Here is a 19,599-nt window from a genome sequence, read left to right on the forward strand (position 1 = left end):
GAATAAGAGTCCCATATGTTGTGAGCTCCATGTCTTCTCTTTCTTGTGCTGATATGGTCATTGGCAGTGTTGATGGGACCAAAAAGGCCTTGTGTGCTCTTTGCTGTCCAAGAATGACTTTGATTTTGGCCTTCCATAGGCCAAAATCACCCTTCCCATCAAACTTCTCCATCTCGAACGAGTATCATTGATTTTTTGAAAATCTTGAAGCTCCAAGAAGGATGACCTTGATGACCTTTAAGTGCTCTGATACTAATAATTGTTGGGCTGAAGACCCTTCACAACTCCCAAATACTCAAGATCACCGTTGAAGAGATGAAGAAATGGCTCAAATCAATTCTACCAAATCCTCAATACTCGAAACTCGATGCTGACTGTTTGTTATTGGATCCTCTATTAGAATTTCCTTCTTTGTCTGGCTGACCTCTATTAAATCCTCGATGCAACTCGATGATAATAGAGTTAATACTCGATCGTATTCGACAGTTCTTGAACGATACTCGATGCAACTCGAAGGAAAAAACGATGTACTCGGACCTACTCGATAGCGATGAATCGATGCACGATTGACTCGATAACTTGATTACTCAATGTAACTTGTAATTTAAATGATTGGCGCGCGATTTGCAGTAAAGAGCTTACTCGATTGAACAAGAAAGATAAGGAAAAAGAAAGAGACACAATGTTTTACATGGTTCGGCAAGGTTGCTTATGTCCACAGAAGATCTAAAATCTTTACTCAATGAAGATTGCTTACAGATTTGTTGTTTACAAGAAAACTAAGAAATGATGATAACTATCTATTTTTGAATTCGAAATCAGTGGTATTTATAAGGTTATACCAGTTGACCTTACAAAATATTAGTTATAAACAAACAAAAATCTAAGGTATTTGAGTTAAAGTTATTCAATAATTAATAGGAAAAACTCAAAAATAAGTAAAGCCATCGCTAAACAATATGGAATGGTAAGAGTTAAATGAGGAAGTTCCCATTCGTGTTAATAACTTATCTACAAGAACATTGACAATATATATGTATATTGTAAGGAAGCCATTAATAACTTATCAACCCAAACAACTAACATGAATGCCTAATCTATGACTACCATAACTACTGGACAACCATAGAAATTAAGTTACACTAAGTCAACATCAATAGAGTTTTAATTAATCCAAGATAGTCATAACCCTTCAACTTCAACATTTAATCTAATCCAACACTTTAGAAAAAAAAAAAAAAAACTAGAGTTTTAAGAAGAAAATCTTAGAAATATTACCTTTTAATTGTCACTAGACAGTTCTTTGCTAGATGGATCTTCTTGACTTATCAACGTCTTTAGATTTCTTCAATTATGACTTGTCGTGGTTCAACTTCAATCCACAACATGTGTTAGGCACCTAAGTTAGAAATCGAAGGGTTATAATCTAAGTCTTTATGTAATATCCAAATAATAGGTAATTGAATTAAGTATCCAAGATAGATATAAACGTAACTTTTAAAATAGAGAAACAAATTTTAACTACTAAGCATAATTCTTTTTAATTTCCTTTACATTTATTGTGATGGTTTGCTATATACACTGAAAGACGTTTAAAAGAAAAGATAAACATTACTGTCGAAAGTCATTTTAAAAGACATGATAATTATTTCAAGATTATGCAAAGTTTTATATGAAGTTCATCCAAGTTAGTTAAAGTCTGACAAATAAGCAAACCATATATATTTTTCTCTCAATTTATGTATGATTGATTATCACTACACATATTCCAAACCCCCTTTTTCTATCTACCCTCTATAACTTAAAACCCATCTATAGATTTAGATATTAAAACCAACACCTCATCTTTCATTTGCTTAATTTAAAAAATAAATAAATTAATAAATCCATCAAACCGACAAATTATAAATATTAAAATAAGTGCACCAACTCATTAAAAATCATTCTTCACAGTACCGAGCATAAAATATTCAACATGCAGCACCTGAGCATGTAAGCCAAGACAACACTCCATCATGTCAAAAACAAAAATCTAAGCTAGAGATGAAGGCAGAGACGAAATCATAGAGAGAAACAAATGGGAAAGCAAAATAAAAACATAACATATAACATTTAACATGCTTTCAATAAATTTCGCATCATAAAACATAGAACATATGTGAATGTTCTATGTCTTTGACATATTTTATTACCTTCAAATTTGTAATGATTATTGTAATTGTCCGATATTTAATGGACTTCAATATCTCTAAAATGGTCTATAAATTTGCTAGACTCATTATAGTTGATTTTGGTTTGTAATTGAACGGTTCCGGTAAAAAGGACGCTTCAATTTCAAAGAGAAAAAGCTTTCCGACCGGGATTCTCCTCCCAGACCCGAGATCCAACTTGGTGACCCAGCCCAAAGTGACGCTTGACCCACGAGCAGTTCCTGACGCGTGTAGCAGCTTTAGACCCGACTTGACTTATGTTCGACCCAATTCGTGAAGCCTCCACTCGCGCACGTTCGAGACCGAGCTCTGACTCACTTCTTGACCCGTCCACCCGACGCACGTCGGTTGGTGGCTCAGCTGGTCCAAATGATCTGGATCGGGCTGGATCGACTGGTTTGACCGGTTTTTAGGTGATTTTGGCCATTTTTGGTGTTTTGGAGTTGCTTCAAGGGTTTTCAAGTGGTTAGAGTTGGTCCGAAGTGTTCATGTCTGGTTAAAGACTTTTTAAAATTATTATTGTAATAATTTAACCGTTTGCTAGTTTAGTATGCCAAAAACTAATCCATTTTAGTATATGTTTATTTAAATATGCATTGTGGATTTATCTGTTGTGTGCATATAGTATGCCATGTAGATTTAAATACCACCATAGGATAAGCATGTATGATACATTGAAAGTATGTTATAAATGTTATAATGTATAGTATGCATGTTTAGGGTTCCATGAGTTTTGATATAATTCCATGAGTTTTGATATAATCTGTTATATTATTGCATGGAATTGATATTTATATAATTGTTATATAAAACATGGTAGATGCATGTTATAGGTTTATTGTCTATGTTTTAAGTATTATAAAAGGAGATAGACTTTAAAATCTATAACAAAGATAAAAGCATGCTCACGTAGGATTAACAGAATCCAAAAAATTAGTTAAAATAGGTCGATATCTTGTAAAACTAGTGGTTATAAGAATAACTCATCTGGTGAGATCCTATCTAAGGTTGAAGGTATTTAAGTTGATGGTTAACGGAACACCTACTACCTGGACATCGAGCCGGCATATGAGTTAGTTTAACCCGATTTTATGAGTATGCGTGAGCGATGTGAGGTTTTAAAAGGTTTATCACCTAGATTTCATAGGTTTAAATCCAATATAAACATTATGCTCAAAAAATTCATCTAGGCTTAGGATATGTTTAATTAGCTGAAATATATTCCTAAATAAAAGTAATACCCAACCATCTAGAACACTTTAGTAGGAGGAGAAATGTTTTTCAGCTCCTACATCCCTAAGAGTTCACATAATGTGATTCATGCTTAGCTTGAATTGCCCTGGGAGTGGCCTCTAGTAAGAAAATGTTTGCATGAGTCAATAACAAGGTGAATAGGGGAAGTTGTTCATAGTAAGTGGGTGAAAGAAGTATGTCAACATGTCCTACGGTCTCCTCCATTAGGTTCCATAGTGAGATTCCCATGATACGCATGCAAGTCTGCCTTCGGAGAGACCACTCTTTAGAAGGATTGTATCATGTGATTCGGAACACCGGGAACTCTAGAAATGGATATGGTCTCATAGGTTCATTTTCAGCATTGTTTTTCCAACTTTGGGAGCTTGTTAATTTTGATCATTGAGGTGTAAAAATGGAGGGTCACACTTACATGAATTACTAAGTGTTAGTAAACTTCTTGACCAAAGTAACTATAGCTAAAAAAAATCTATTGGAATATGAGTTATTCTGATAATAGTGATTAGCCACGAATGTCTCGATTTAAAGGAGGACTAGCAGACTACCCCTAGGTGGATGTTACTTTAAACCTCTGAAGTATCATGGCAATAAGAGTAATGATAGGTACATTATTACTTTTGCTAAATAAGATTGGATTAAAAAGGTTTATAGCAATTTACTAATAGAATTTGTTTATTTTTTCAGCATGACTAGCTCATTAGCATAATTACTTGCTTCTGAGAAACTTAATGGGGACAATTACACTACGTGAAAATCAAACTTGAATACATACTTGTAATCGATGATCTTAGGTTCGTTTTAACTGAGGAGTGTCCCACAAACCTTGGCTCAAACGCAAACCAAACTGTTCGGGATGCATATGATAAGTGGACAAGGGCAAATGCAAAGGTTAGAATCTACATTCTTGTCAGCATATCTGATGTCTTGGCTAAGAAACACGATGGTATGCATACCGCTAAAGAGATTATGGAATCTTTGTGGGGGATGTTTGGACAATCGTCCTTCTCCCTTAGACATGATGCTATCAAGTACGGTTATAACTGTCGTATGAAAAAAGGGACCTCTGTTAGAGAATATGTCCTAGACATGATGGTCCATTTCAACATGGTAGAAATAAACGAAGTTGTTAGTGTTGAGGTTGATACCCAAATTCTCATGGGTCCTGTAGTTTTTAATTATATTGTACAAAAAGTTTATTTATTTAATAAAGTTTAAGACATTTTATTGGACATTTAGTAGCATTAATCCACAAACGAATAAACAAACATCCAAGGCTATCTTCTGAAGCTTAAACATGTATGTAGAGACATATAGGTGGATTTTATTTAAGTGATAACCCGAATGGTCTGTAGTAGATGGATAATGTTGGGTACCTTATCCTGGTAACACTACCAATATGGCCTGCTTTGTAGATGTTAAAATTGTTGTAAAGTTCTATAAATGATTTGATCTTGATCATTCATGTAGAGATATGTGAGTGGAGGTGTTCTATACATAAGAGTTTGTATAAGACCGGATCATGAAATGAATAGTCTCATTATAACACTGTTAATGGTAGAGACATACATTTCACCAGGATGACCACAGGTGACATGACCTGAATCCTAAGTGAGTTGTGAACTCCTGCCTATGAAGGCAGTCCTTTGATTTGCATGGGTGAAAGTGGCTAGTTCAACGACTCAATATGCCTATCATTTTTTGGATTCATCTGATTGGGGAACTGGAATACAACTACACAAGATAGATTTCACTCATTCCCTAACGTCGGGGTAAGTAGATAAATTTCTCCCTTAAGAGCTGATTTCGGGGCTTGAACAATGTGGCGCCATACCCTCTCTTAGCCCGTGAGGGGTTTGGTCATAGTTGGACTATCACTTATTGTTCATTAGAGGGATTAGTTGTACTTAAGAAGTTAGATGTAACAATAGAGGCAAAACTTTAATTTTGGCCCAGCTATACTTATGAGCAATTTTTGAAGGGTCATCGTATTGTTGACTAGTTATATCCAATAGACACAGAAATATATCTGTAGTATAAAGAGTGCAGCTGTCAGTTTTTAGTGGAGTGACTGACAGTTAATGGAAGTTGGGTAATTTAATGAAAGGAGTTTAATTAATTATCTAAGTACCATTGAAGCTTCAATCTATAGGTCCATAAGGTCTCCTCGGTAGCTCAACTGGGACTAATTGAGAATCAAATTAATTTTGGATTAATTTGAATTGTTCAAATTAATTGATGGAATTAATTATATAATATATAATTAATATAAATTAATTATATGTGATATAATTAACATAATAAATTTGATACATTATAATATAAAGTTTATTTTGAGAGGAAATATTTGAATATGATTCAAATATTAATTATATGAATTGAATTCATGTAACTAAATTTATATGAATTTGATTCATATGAAAACTATAGGTTAAAATTTACATGAATTTGATTTATGTTAAATACTATAATTTTTATGAGAGATTAATAACCTTATGTTATATTTGATATAACATAAGGTTATATATATATATATATATATATATATATATATATATATATATAAATTGTTAATATACATAATTATATATATTTATATATATAGATAAATAATATATAATTTTTTTTAATTTTTTAAAATAAAAATTGGAGGGAGTTATGTAACTCCCTCCACCTAAAATCTCTTACTTTTTTTGTGAATGAGGATTCCAAAAGGAGTAGTTTTCTTCTCTGACAGGCTCGAAACTTATGTCGTTAATAAGCTTCAGATTTGATCAAAAGAAAATTTATAATACCGAACTACTCTTGTTACTATAAAGATCTAGTAATAGTGGTAAGTCCAAGTCGATCCGCATGGAAGGTGGTTTGTTTTATTAAGTTAATTTTCTAATCAGAGCGATAAATGGGGAGTTTTGGTGTGGAAGAGATAAATGTGTTAAATTGAAATGAAATGGTAAATGTAATCTAGAATAGGAGTCTATCTAATTTTAGAGTAAGAGAGAGTTTCTTATGTAATTTCTTTCATTAGGCATCAATTAATTACACTGAATCTGTCAACCTCTCAACCTATTAGAAAATCTAATAGCCCAATTAGCCAAATTCGATATTAAACAAAATTAGCCCTAATTCAATTTACAACTCCTCCTTCTTAGCAACATACAAGTTAAAATTGAATTGGATTACAAAAGGGTTCAATTGTTGAGACATACTACAAGTCAGAAAGCCATATCTTATAGCATGATTTATTTGGAAAAGATTATATTAGGGCATACATGCATTTCGTTAGAAAAAGTCTAGACTTTACACATGCTATCCTAATATGTGCAACTAAATCAATCAATATATGCATAAGCTATGACAATTTTGCAAAAAGGAATTTCGATAAACTAATTTGTCATATAAATTTATAAAATTCCATTAAGATCCAATCAAACCATCCCGAAGAGTTCACAACAATTCAATTAAATTAGTTAGAAATCCTTCAAGAAATTAAACATATGGCTCTTGCTCAAAAGAAATTAGATAGGAGTTACCTCTTAATTCATAGACTAATCCAGATACACATCCAATCCGTCGATTACGACCCAAAATAAGAAGAAAAACTAACCTAAAGATACTAAATTCTGAAGGAAAAGGAAGAAGAATGAAGTTTTACTTCGACCTCAATTGGTTCGGCCCCCAAGATTCAACATAATTTTGACCTAAACATAAAGGAAAGTATTTATAGAAAACAAGGCAGCATCGCAATGCTTGAAATAGCATTGCAACGCTGAAGCATTTGATCAGGATCGTCAAGGAAGAAGTCCAACGCTGGCCCTAACATTCACTTATGTGCGCTTCGTTTATTTGTCCGTCAAAGAACGTAGTGTTGCAACGCTACCCATTCTATCCACAAGCGTTTGGGTTGGAGTGTTGTGTGGTGTTGTGACAGTGGCATTGCAAATATTTGTAGCATTTCAACGCTCGAAGTAGTGCTACAACGCTGCCCTGCACTTCAAGCTATTGCCTCCAAGCGTCAGATGAGCGTCAGACTTAGGCAAATCACGAGCAGTGTGACGTCCAACAAGGGCATTTTGGTCTTTTCAACTCCTTTGAAGCCTAGATGTTCAAATCAACTCCAAATTGCTTCAAATTAACCACGATCTGCTCAAAATCACCAATTCTACCTCTTGGTTGCTCGATACCTACAAAATAGGAAAATAAACATGTAAAATCCAATAACGATCCCAAATTAAGCTAGGAATAATAGATCTTTTTGAGAGCTATCATTCTCCCAAAAATACATAACATTTATGTTCTATTGCATGTTCAATTTTCCTTCTCAGAGTTTTCTCAGAAGAAAAATCCTCTCTCAAAATCTCTCCCTCTTTCAAATTAATTATAGAGCCCCACAATCTTCTGTGATTCTCAATCCTTAAGGAGAATACAGAGGACTCTCTTTTGGTGGTGTCCAAATTTGGGATTGGTTTTACTGTTGTTTGTTGAGTTCCTGATACAAGGAGATTTGTAGATCATCTCAAGAGGAATTCGTGAAGATTCTTTTGACTTCAAGGGTAAGTGTGACTAACTCTAAATTCCTTTTGTATTGTTTAAAGCATGTTGTATTTTTCTTTAGAATGCATAACTACATTTTTATGAATTTTAGTTTCTATGACATTGATAATTGGGACTGATCTTGCTTCCGCATCGAACTTTATAGTCCTTCAATTGGTATCAGAGATAGGTCTGAAGTCCTAATTTTTTTAAAATTTTTTTGAATTAAAATTGTTTTTATAGTGGGTATTGCATATATTTATGCATTTATATTGATGAATATATGGATTTTGCAATTTTGAATGTTTTCGAGGTTGGACTATATAGATTTATTGCTTTTATCTATAAATTGGTTTGTAAGGGCCGGATATTTTGGGCATAATCAATGCAATAAAGTTTGTATTTTTTATGTTTTGTGTCGATCGTGACTTTTCCAGTGAAACTGAGGCCTAATTCAGAACAAAATTAAAGGAGAAAGTGTTTGTATAGTGGGCGACAATACAACAGTGTCGCAACGTTGTGCCTTTGCATTGCGTCGCTGGGATGCGAGACGCATGAAATTTTTTTCATAGTGTCGCAACGCTAGGCCACATTGTTGCGACACTCTGAGACGAAAAATTGGCGTGCTTTTTGGCCAATTCGCGTGTGGTTCGTGAAGTTTGGGCGGTCAGATTCGCTTCGCTCAAGCGGTTCGCGGTTCGGTTCGTGACACTAGTTCCTTTTGGGTTGTTTTGAAGCTTTGATTGTTGTAATAATTAGTTTTCTAATTAATTAAATTAATATAAAAGTTATACTAATTTAAATAATTATTTAGGAGTCCAATCCAGGTCCATTTATTGCTCTTTTAATTATGCATTTTATGTATTGTTTAATGTTTTTTTTATATATCATAAGCATATAAAAAATCCCACCATAGGTTATGCATTTAATCATACATCACAAGTATTATAAATGCTGTAATATGGTTACATGATTTAATATTATAGCATGTTCATGTATCATATAATATAAATGTTACAATATATAATGCATGTATTAATGACATTATCATGCATCATTTATATTATGATTGTTATAATATATAGTAAGCATGTTTGGATAAATCTCATTACTAATTTCATTACTTCAGTATATAAGTGTTATGTAATGAAATTGAAATTGCATGAAGCATCTCATTACTCTAAGTAATTTATAATTGTTATAATTTTCCTAAGTATGATTTCGAATGCAACGTATGGTTTTAATTTCTTTCGTTTGATTTTATAATTGTTATAATTAATAGAAATAAGAAATTAAAATCAATAATAAATAATTTCATGCAAACTTAGGTTAAAATTATTTTTTAAATAGTTTAAAATATGATCCCCATAGACCTAAGTTCACAATATTTCTAATTTTATTAGAAATTAGTTTAATCTTTTTAATCAGCTTAATAGGACTAAATTGGTTTTAATAAAAGATTAAAGTTATAGCAAATGTATCTATAAGAGACCTTTGTCTAAGGCTAGTTCTGTCTAGGCTGGGGTATTGAAGCTGACAGAAATGGGACACCTTTCCCTAGGAACTGACCTAGAAGGTGAATTAGATAGATTTGCTACAAGCATGCAATTGTTGATTTAAGTTTATTAAAATGTTTAATGAATATTAATCAAAATTGTTTAACTATTCAAATTAAGTGTTATTATTGAGCAAACTTAAACAATCACTTAGTAAAAATAAGTAGTCATATTTTTCGTAAGTTAAATTAACCATAGGTAAAACCCTCAGTGGGAGGAAAATGGAGTATATGATACTTCATTGTTCTGTTCACATTTCTCCCTCATAGTTCACACCGTGAGACCTATATTCGACCTTGAGGCACCTTTTCTTGTGTCCCCCTACGGGTGGTGTTTGTATAAGTCAATACCAAGGTGAATGGAGAAAGTGTTTATAGTAAGTGAAAGTGGGACATGTGTCAACACATCCCACGGTCTCTTTCAGTAGTTTGTAGTAAATTTTCATGCTTGATCTTGAGGCACCTTTGCTTGTGTCCCCCTAGAGATGGAATTTGCATGACTCTTTACTCAAACTCTAGAAATAGATAGTGTTACTTTAGTTTTTGTCCCAATTGGTTTTTCACTACGGTTGGCTCATTGGGGCGGAACTCTAGAATCTAAAATAAGAGGTTACACTAATAAAAAAATGTTAAGTTAGTTAACAATTTTTTGACCGAACAATGGTGACTAATATTTACAGGAACAAAAAGTTGTTATATATATTGGTTGAGATGGTCTCATTTCAGTGAAGGGGTACCTGATCACCCTACGGTGTCTTTTACCCTACCTCACTAAAACATCATTGCAAAACAGATGTTACATAGGGTGCATTAAATTATTTTGCTAAATTTGATTGGTTTTTCCAAATGGGTAATGCATAGATTACTAATATAAATAAATTCTATGATTAAGCAATTTTTCCAATATGACTTCTACGACTCTAAATATGATCGCCGCAAAACCGGGGATAATTACATCACATGGAAAAATACAATCAATATAGTTCTGATCATCAATGACTTATGATTTGTTTTGTTGGAGGAATATCCTCCAGTCCCAGTATAACGTACCACTCGAAATGTTCAGAAGGCATACGAGCGCTGAGTGCGGGCAAATGAAAAGACTTGAGCGTATATCTGGCAAGCCTTTCTGAAGTCTTGGCCAAGAAGCATGAGTTCATGCTCACTGCCCGTGAGATCATCCCTGTTGGAAATGTTCCGACAACTGTCCGGTCAATTCAGGCATGATACTCTTAATTGTTGAAGTTAGCATGCAATTAGCAGAAGAAATCAGGATCATTAAGCACTCTAATTCATCAATTTTAGCATCTAAGTAAGCATGTTCATCAAATAAAAAGATGGTTTCTGAAACATATCTTTGAAAAACTTCTTCAATCGACAAATTCAGCTCAAATCTTCACTCCAAAGGTGTTGTAGACCACCACTTGGTCTTCTTTACTATTCTCTTGGATCTTAGATTGAATTGTGGGGTGCAAAATGAGCCTAATTTTGGGAACTTTTTAGAGAAGAGGACTGCTTTTTTTGGTTTTAGTTGAAGAACTTTTCTTCTAAAAACAAACAGCAACAATCAATTGCATGGCCATCAATCTGATTTGTATGTTTCTTAGTTTTGTGCAAGTTGTTCATGCAATCTATTTGCATAAAAGATTGACAACACCTACTTTCATTTTTTAGTGGAATTATGAATTGAAAATGAGAAATCTGGGATAAACCCACACATATTTTAAAATTGATTCAAAATCAATTTCTCAATATTTTAATTTAAATTTTCAAAACATAAATTAAAACCAAAATTGATTTTATTATTTTAATTTTCATAAAATTCAAATATTCAATTTTATATAAAATTAATTTTAAATAAAAAATTAATTAATTAATTAATTAATATAATTTAATATCCAATATTAAATTAATAAAACACTAATTTCATAAACATGAATCCTTATTCATGTAAATAATATTTAAATCAAATTTAAATATTATCCAATTCTCCATTTTCTTTTAATTTAATAATTAAACGTGTAATTATATTGTATATAATTACTAATTCTCTTAATTCGAATTTGAACGTTTCAAATTTACTCATCATGCTATTTTAAGGTTTAATCCATTTGTGAGCTAGTAGGGGACCTAATGGACCTATAGATCATGGGCTCCAATGATCCAAGATTAACTGATTAATCTCTTTAAACCGAATTAATCAACATTCGCTAACTACCTGGTCACTCCACTAATGCCCAGTAGTTGCACTTCCCTCACTAAAGATATATTTCTGTCCACTTGATTTAACCATAATCAGTAAGTCAACCCTTCATAGGTTGTTCGTAATAATGGTTGGGTCAAAAGTTGTTTTACCCCCAAGATTACATCTACCTTCTTAAGTCCCATTGATCATCTAATGAACAATTGATTTGTGATCCAATTATCAAATTGAGTCCTTCTCAGGCAAATGAGAGAGTAGGGCCTCTTGTTCAAGACTTGGGATCAATCTAAGGTTTTACTATTCCTATTATTCAAGACCTGGAATCAACCTTAAGAGAACAACCTTTGTACTATTGCTAAAAGCGGGTAGGAGTGAATTCCATTTTGCACTCTATGTCCTCTGCTATCTTCCCGGTCTTAGCCCTAAAATGGGAGGTTTATTCAGCCAACACTGTTGAGCCAACCCTCACCCATGTAAATCTAAGGATAATGAGTAAACAGGAGTTCATAGTTAGCTCAGGATTAAGGTCAAGTTACCTAGGTCATCGTTTTGAAACAATTAGTCTTAAACATTAAACAATGTTATAAAGTAAGAATGACTTATTTCTTGGTCCGGTCTTATACAAACTCATTGCATAGGATGCCCTCACTCACATGTCTCCACATGAACGATTCTGGATCACATCGTTTGTACTAAATACAAAGTGGGTCACATCCAATAGTGTTACCAAAATAAGGTACCCAATCTTATTCATATACTATAGCTCATTTTGGCTATCTACTTGAACTTCATCCATTCTTACATCTCCACATAAAGTCCAAGTATTCATGTAATAGCCATTGATCTTAGTTTATTGGATTTACGCTTTTACAAGTGCAATTTATATATTTTATAACATATTCATTGAATAAACCTCAATAACATCTTTATTTCAAATAGAATAAGTTTAAATTTACAAACTGTGAGTTTTAGAATATAGAACCCAACATTAAATTCATCTTCAATGCCTGTATGTAAGAAGGTACCTCTATTCGAGAACATGTTCCGAAAATGATGGTCTACTTTAATGTGGCTAAGATGAACGAGTCTGTCATCGATGAGGCCAGTCAAGTTAGCTTCATCTTGGAAACTTTATCTAAAAGTTTCTCACAGTTCCATAACGATGTTGTTATAAATAGGATTGACTACAACCTGACCACCTTACTCAACGAACTACAGACTTTCCAATCCTCGATAAAAATCAAGGAACAAAAAGGTGAGGTATGTGTTACCTCATCCTCCAAATATTTCTATAGAGGTTTGGCTTCTAGAACTAAGTTTGTACCTTCCTCTTCCAGCATCAAAAAGTGTAAGAAGAAGAAAGGTGGAAAGAGGAAAACTAACCCACCAGTTGATGCCTAAAAGGACAAGAAGGCCAAGGCTCCAAGGGAATATGTTTCCATTGCAACCAGGAGGGACATTGGAGAAGAAATTATCCCAAATACTTGGCGAAAAAGAAGAAGGCCAAGCAACGTAAATGCAATTTACTTGTATTGGAGAATTGTTTAGTAGTGAATAATGATTCGGCCTAGATAATAGATTCAAGCACCACTAACCATGTTTTTTCTTCATTTCAGGGATTTGATAACTGACGGCAGTTGGTACCTGGTGAGATGACAATGCGTGTAGCAACTGGGCATGTCGTCTCTACGATAGCGGTGGGAGGATTCCGGCTTACTTTACAGAAAAATTATATTTTATTAGAAAATGTACACATAGTTTTTGGTTTAAAGAGGAATTTAATTTCTGTAAAGTATCTTCTTTAACAAAATTATACTCTATCTTTGAATGTAAATAAAGTGTTTATTTACAAAAATGGTATTAATATTTGTTTTGATAAAATGAAGGATAATCTATATGTGCTAATACCGTTAGCAACTAAAGCTCTCCTAAATACTGAACTGTTTAAAACTGTGGTATCTCGAATAAAAGACAGAAAATTTCTCCCAAAGAAAATGCCATTTTTGGCACCTAAGATTAGGATACATAAATCTCAATAGGATTGAGAGACCTGTTAAGAATGGACTTCTAAGTGAGTTAGAAGAAAATTCTATACCTATATGTGAGTCATTCCTTGAAGGCAAAATGACTAAAAGATCTTTTACTGGAAAAGGTCACGGAGCAAAAGAACCCTCAGAGCTTGAACATTCAGACTTCTATGGTTCGGTGAAAGTTAAGGCAAGAGGAGGGTTTGAATATTTCATCACTTTTACTAGTGATTATTCTAGATATAGGTATCTTTATTTAATGCAACATAAGTCTGAAGCCTTTGAAAAGTTCAAAAAGTATAAGACTGAAGTTGAAAATGCATTAAATAAAATAATTAAAACATTTTGATATGATAAAGGTGGAGAGTATTTGGATCTAATATTCCAGAACTATTTGATAGAACATGGAATAGTATCCCAACTCTCAACACCTGGCACACTCAGTAGAATGACGTATTAGAAAGGAGAAATCGAACCCTTTTGGACATGGTTCGGTCTATGATGAGTTATGTTTCCTTACCTGGCTCGTTTTGTGGATATGCAGTGCAGACTATAGCTTACATTTTAAACTACGTTCCATCCAAAAGTGTTACTGGAACACGTTTAGAATAATGGAATGGTCGTAAAGGTAGTTTACGCCATTTCAAGATCTAAAGTTGCCTAGCACATGTGCTTGAGGCAAATTCTAAGAAATTTGAACCTCGTTCAAAATTGTGCCTATTTGTAGGTTATCCCAAAGGAACAAAAGGTGGTTACTTCTATGATCCTAAAGATAATAAAGTGTTTATATCGACAAATACTACGTTTTTAGAAGAGGGCCACATAAGGGAGCATAGGCCTCGCAATAAGATAGTGTTAAATGAACTTTCTAGTGAAGCTACTGAACCTTCAACAAGAGTTGTTGAAGAGCTCAATACCTCAATAAGAGTTGTTGAAGTTGGTTCATCTAGTAGGTCACATCCACCTCAAACATTGAGGAAGCCTCGACGTAGTGGGAGGGTTACGAACCCACCTATTCGTTATATGGGTTTAACTGAAACCCTAACTGTCTTAGCTAACAGTGATGTTGAGGATCCATTGTCTTATAATAAGGCAATGAAGGATGTTGATAAAGATGAGTGGATCAAAGCTATGGATCTCGAAATGCAGTCTATGTACTTCAATTCAGTTTGGGATGTTGTAAGTCAACCTGATGACAAACCTATAGGTTGTAAATGGATCTACAAGAGAAAATGGGATGCTGATGGGAATGTGCAAACTTTCAAGGCTAAATTTGTGGCAAAAGATTATACCTAAGTTAAAGAAGTTGGCTATGAGGAGAATTTCTTACATGTTGCCATGTTGAATTCTATCCGGATGTCCTGTCTATTACCTTATATTATGGCTATGAGAATTGGAAACTGGACATCAAGACTGATTTTCTAAATGGCAATCTTCAGAAAACCATATATATGGAGCAACCTGAGGGATTCATAACCCAAGCTCAAGAGCAAAAGGTTTGTAGGATTAATCGGTCCATTTATGGATTGAAACAAGGTTTTCGATCTTGGAATATAACATTTGATACTGCATTCAAATTTTATGGCTTTGATCAAAATGTTGATGAGCTTTATGTTTATAAGAGGATCATCAACAGTTCAGTAGTTTTTCTTGTGTTGTAAGTGGACGATATCCTACTAAGGTCTACTGACTTAGTGACCCAATTCCAAATGAAAGATTAGGGAGAGGTGCAGTTTTTTTGGGCATTCAGATCTTTTGGGATCGAAAGAACAGAACGTTGGCCTTATTTTAGGCATCATACATTGACAAGATGCTTGTCAAGTTTTTGATGTAGAACTCTAAGAGAGGTTTGCTCCCTTTCAAGCATAAAGTTATTTTGTCTAAGGAACAATATACTAAGATGCCTCAAAAGGTTGAGGAAATGAGATAGATTCCTTATGCATCAGTTATTGGTAGCCTGATGTATGCAATGTTATGTACTAGACCTGACATCTGCTATACAATGGGGATAGTCAGTAGATATCAGTCTAATCCAAGATTTGATCATTGGACTGCCATTAAGAACACCCTTAAGTATATTCGAAGAATAAGGGACTACATGCTCATATATGATTTAAATAATTGGATCCTTACAGGATACACGGACTCTGATTTCTAAACTAATAAGGATTCTAGGAAATCTACTTCAGGATTAATGTTTACTCTTAACGAATAAGTTGTAGTCTGGAGGAGTACCAAGCAGGGGTGCATTGCTGACTCCACTATGGAGGCTAAGATGTTTGAGGGTCACTTGGAGAGTATGGGTCTACAGGATATGCCACATCTAATCTATGGCAAGTGGGTGATTTTGTACCGGGCGTGTATTATGCCCTAGTTTCTTGTTTTGTCTACTTTTGTATTAGTATGACCTTTATGATGTATAACTTGAAGGAACCTATAAAAATCCCGAAGCGGAAGCGTAGAGATCGGTCCAAGTTTTATTTTCACATAATCAAAATTACAGATTACAAACATTATGCATAGTCACAAATTTACAATATGCAATCATAAATGGAAAAGAGAGAATTAGGGTGAGAAAAGACTTACCCTTGAAGAACCTTTCTTCTCAAAAACCAATTCGCTTCTCCGGTTTTGTCACGAATAATCACGAATGGAAAATTGATCCAAATGAACACCACCACAATAAGAACCTCCTATATTCTATTTTTGGATGAGAATCACTAAGGAGTTGTGTGCTCTTAGATTTTTGGAAGAGAGTAAGAGATTGAAAGGAAAATTTTGTTTTTCTAGAGAAAAACTTGTCTTTTTGGAATTGGAAGAGCACACATTCCACATCACCACACACACATATTATTAGAGAGAAATAGGGGGGGAGTTACAACTCCCTCCTAAAAACATTTTAAAAATAAATTAAAAAAATTCAAAAACCATTTAATATATATTTACATGATAACTACTTTATCATATAATATATATAAAACTATATGTTATATAAAATATAACACATAACCTATAGTTTAATATATCAAATACAATATAACCTATAGTTTTTATTCTTTCAATAATGCACGATATTTAATACAAATCTCATTTGTACTAAACTTAATTATATGAATCCAATTCACATAATTAATATTTGAATCAAATTCAAATATTTATTTCCTCTCAAATAATTTATCAAATACATTATAATAATTATATCATATATATTTAAGTAAAAAAATTAATTATATCACATATAATTAATTTCCGAAATTAATTTGAACAATTCAAATTAATACAAAATTGATTCTCATTAAATCCTTGTTGAGCTACAGATGGGGCCTCATGAACCTGTAGATTGAAGCTTCAATGGTACTTGAATAATTAATTAAATTTCTTTAATTAAATTATCAATTATTCAACATCCAATAACTGTCAGGCACTCCACTAAAGATCAACAGCTGCACTCTTCGCACTATAGATATATTTTTGTGTCCATTCGATATAACTTGTCAACAGTGCGATGACACTTTACAAATTGCTCGTAAGTACAACTGGGCCAGAATTACCATTTTGCTCTATAGTTACATCTAACTTCTTAAGACCGCTGATTCCTCTAATGAACAATAAGTCACAGTTCAACTATGACCAAACCCCTATTGGGCAAGAAGAGGGTGTGATGCCACATTGTTCAAGCCTCGGAATCAGTCCTTAAGGGAGCGATTTATGTACTTTCCCCGACATTGGGGAAGGAGTGAATTTCGTCTTATGTAATTATGTTCCTAGCTCCCCAATCAGACGAATCTATAAAATGGTAGGCTTATTGAGTTAGTGATCTGACCATTCTCACCCGTATAAATCCAAGGACTACCTTCATATGCAGGAGTCCACAACTGACTTAGGATTCAAGTCATGTCACCTATGGTCATCCTGGTGAAATGTAGTCATTTTGTGGTTTCGTCTTATACAAACATCTTTATATAAAAAATCCCCGCTCACATGTCTCCACGTGAATGAGCAGGATCATATCATTTGTAGCACTTTACAACAATTATAACATCTACAAGGTGAGCCATATTCATAGTGTCACCAGGATAAGTTATCCAGCCTTATCCATCAACTACAAACCATTTAGGTTATCACTTAAAAATGATCCACCTGTATATCTCTACATACATGTTTAAGCTACAGATGATAACCTTGGATGTTAGTTTATGGGTTGTGGGTTTAATGCTACTAATATCAAATAAAATATTTAATATTTTATTAAATAAATAAATCATTTATATAATACAATTACAAACTACAGGACCCTATGAGATTTAGAGCATCAACCCCAACAATCTCCCACTTTTCCTAAAGCTACTGGGGTGTACAATATATACAAGTCATACTAATATACAAGTACAAAAAGAAATAAACTAGGGCATAACATATGCCCAGTACAAATTCTTTGACTTGTCCTAGACCAGATGTGGCCTATCCTATAGACCCACACTCTGTAGGTGACCCTCAAATACATTAGTCATAAGGACCTTTGTAAATGAATCACCAACATTATGCTCCAAGCTATCTGCATGATACTCATTTCTCTTTGATGAACAATCTCTCGAATGAGATGATACCCTCGCTCTATGTGTTTCCCACACTTATGACTTTGAGGCTCTCAGAAATTAGCCACAACACCACTATTATCACAATAAATAACGATGGGCTTTCACATGTCTGGAACCACTTCTAAACCAGTTAGGAATTTTCTGAGTCATACAGCTTCCTTAGCAACTTTACAAGCCGCTACGTACTCAGTTTCCATAGTAGAGTCAGCAATGCACCCCTATTTGGTGCTTCTTCAGACTACTGCTCCTCCATTAAGAGTGAACACTGATATATCCTAAAATCCTTATTAGTCTAGAAATCAGAGTTCGTGTATTCTGTAAGAATTAAATCCTAAGAACCATACACAAGCATGTAGTCCCTCGTTCTCCATAGATACTTGAATATTCTTTAAACGGTGGTTCAGTTGTCAAATCTTGGATTAGACTAATATCTACTGACTACCCTCGCCGCATAGTAGATGTCAAGACTAGTACATAACGTCGCATACATCAGACTACCAACAGTTGATGCATAGGGGATCCGTCTCATTTCCTCAACTTCTTGAGGTGTCTTAGGACACTGTTCCTTAGACAATATAACTCCATGCCCAAAAGGTAGTGAACCTCTCTTTGAGCTCTGCATTGAAAATTTGACAAGCATCTTGTTAATGTACAATGCCTGAGACAGGACTAGCATTTTTTTTCTTTCGTTCTCTAAAGATCTGAATGCCCAGAACAAACTACACCTCTCTCAAATCTTTCATTTGGAATTGGGTCGCTAGCCAATTCTTAATTTCATTCAGTAGACCTACATTATTCCCAATGAGTAGGATATCGTCTACATACAACACTAGAAAAGCTACTGAACTGTTGATGATTCTCTTGTAAATACAAGGCTCATCAACATTTTGATCAAAGCCATAAGATTTGATCACAACATCAAATTTTATATTCTAAGATCGAGATGCTTGCTTCAATCCATAGATGGACCAATTAAGCTTACAAACATTTTTCTCTTGACCTTAGGTTATGAATTCCTCAGGTTGCTCCATAAAAATGGTCTCCTTAAAATTGCCATTAGAAAATCAGTCTTGACGTCCATTTGCCAGATCTCATAGTCATAATATGAGGCAATGGAAATGAGGTTTCAGATAAACTTTACATGGAAACAAATGAGAAAGTCTCCTCATAGTCAACTCCCTCAACTTGGGTATAACCATTTGTCACAAGTTTAGCCTTGAAG

Source organism: Benincasa hispida, chromosome 10 (genome assembly GCF_027475165.1).
Source record: "Benincasa hispida cultivar pf3 chromosome 10, pf3_genome.v1.1, whole genome shotgun sequence".
NCBI lineage: Eukaryota > Viridiplantae > Streptophyta > Magnoliopsida > Cucurbitales > Cucurbitaceae > Benincasa > Benincasa hispida.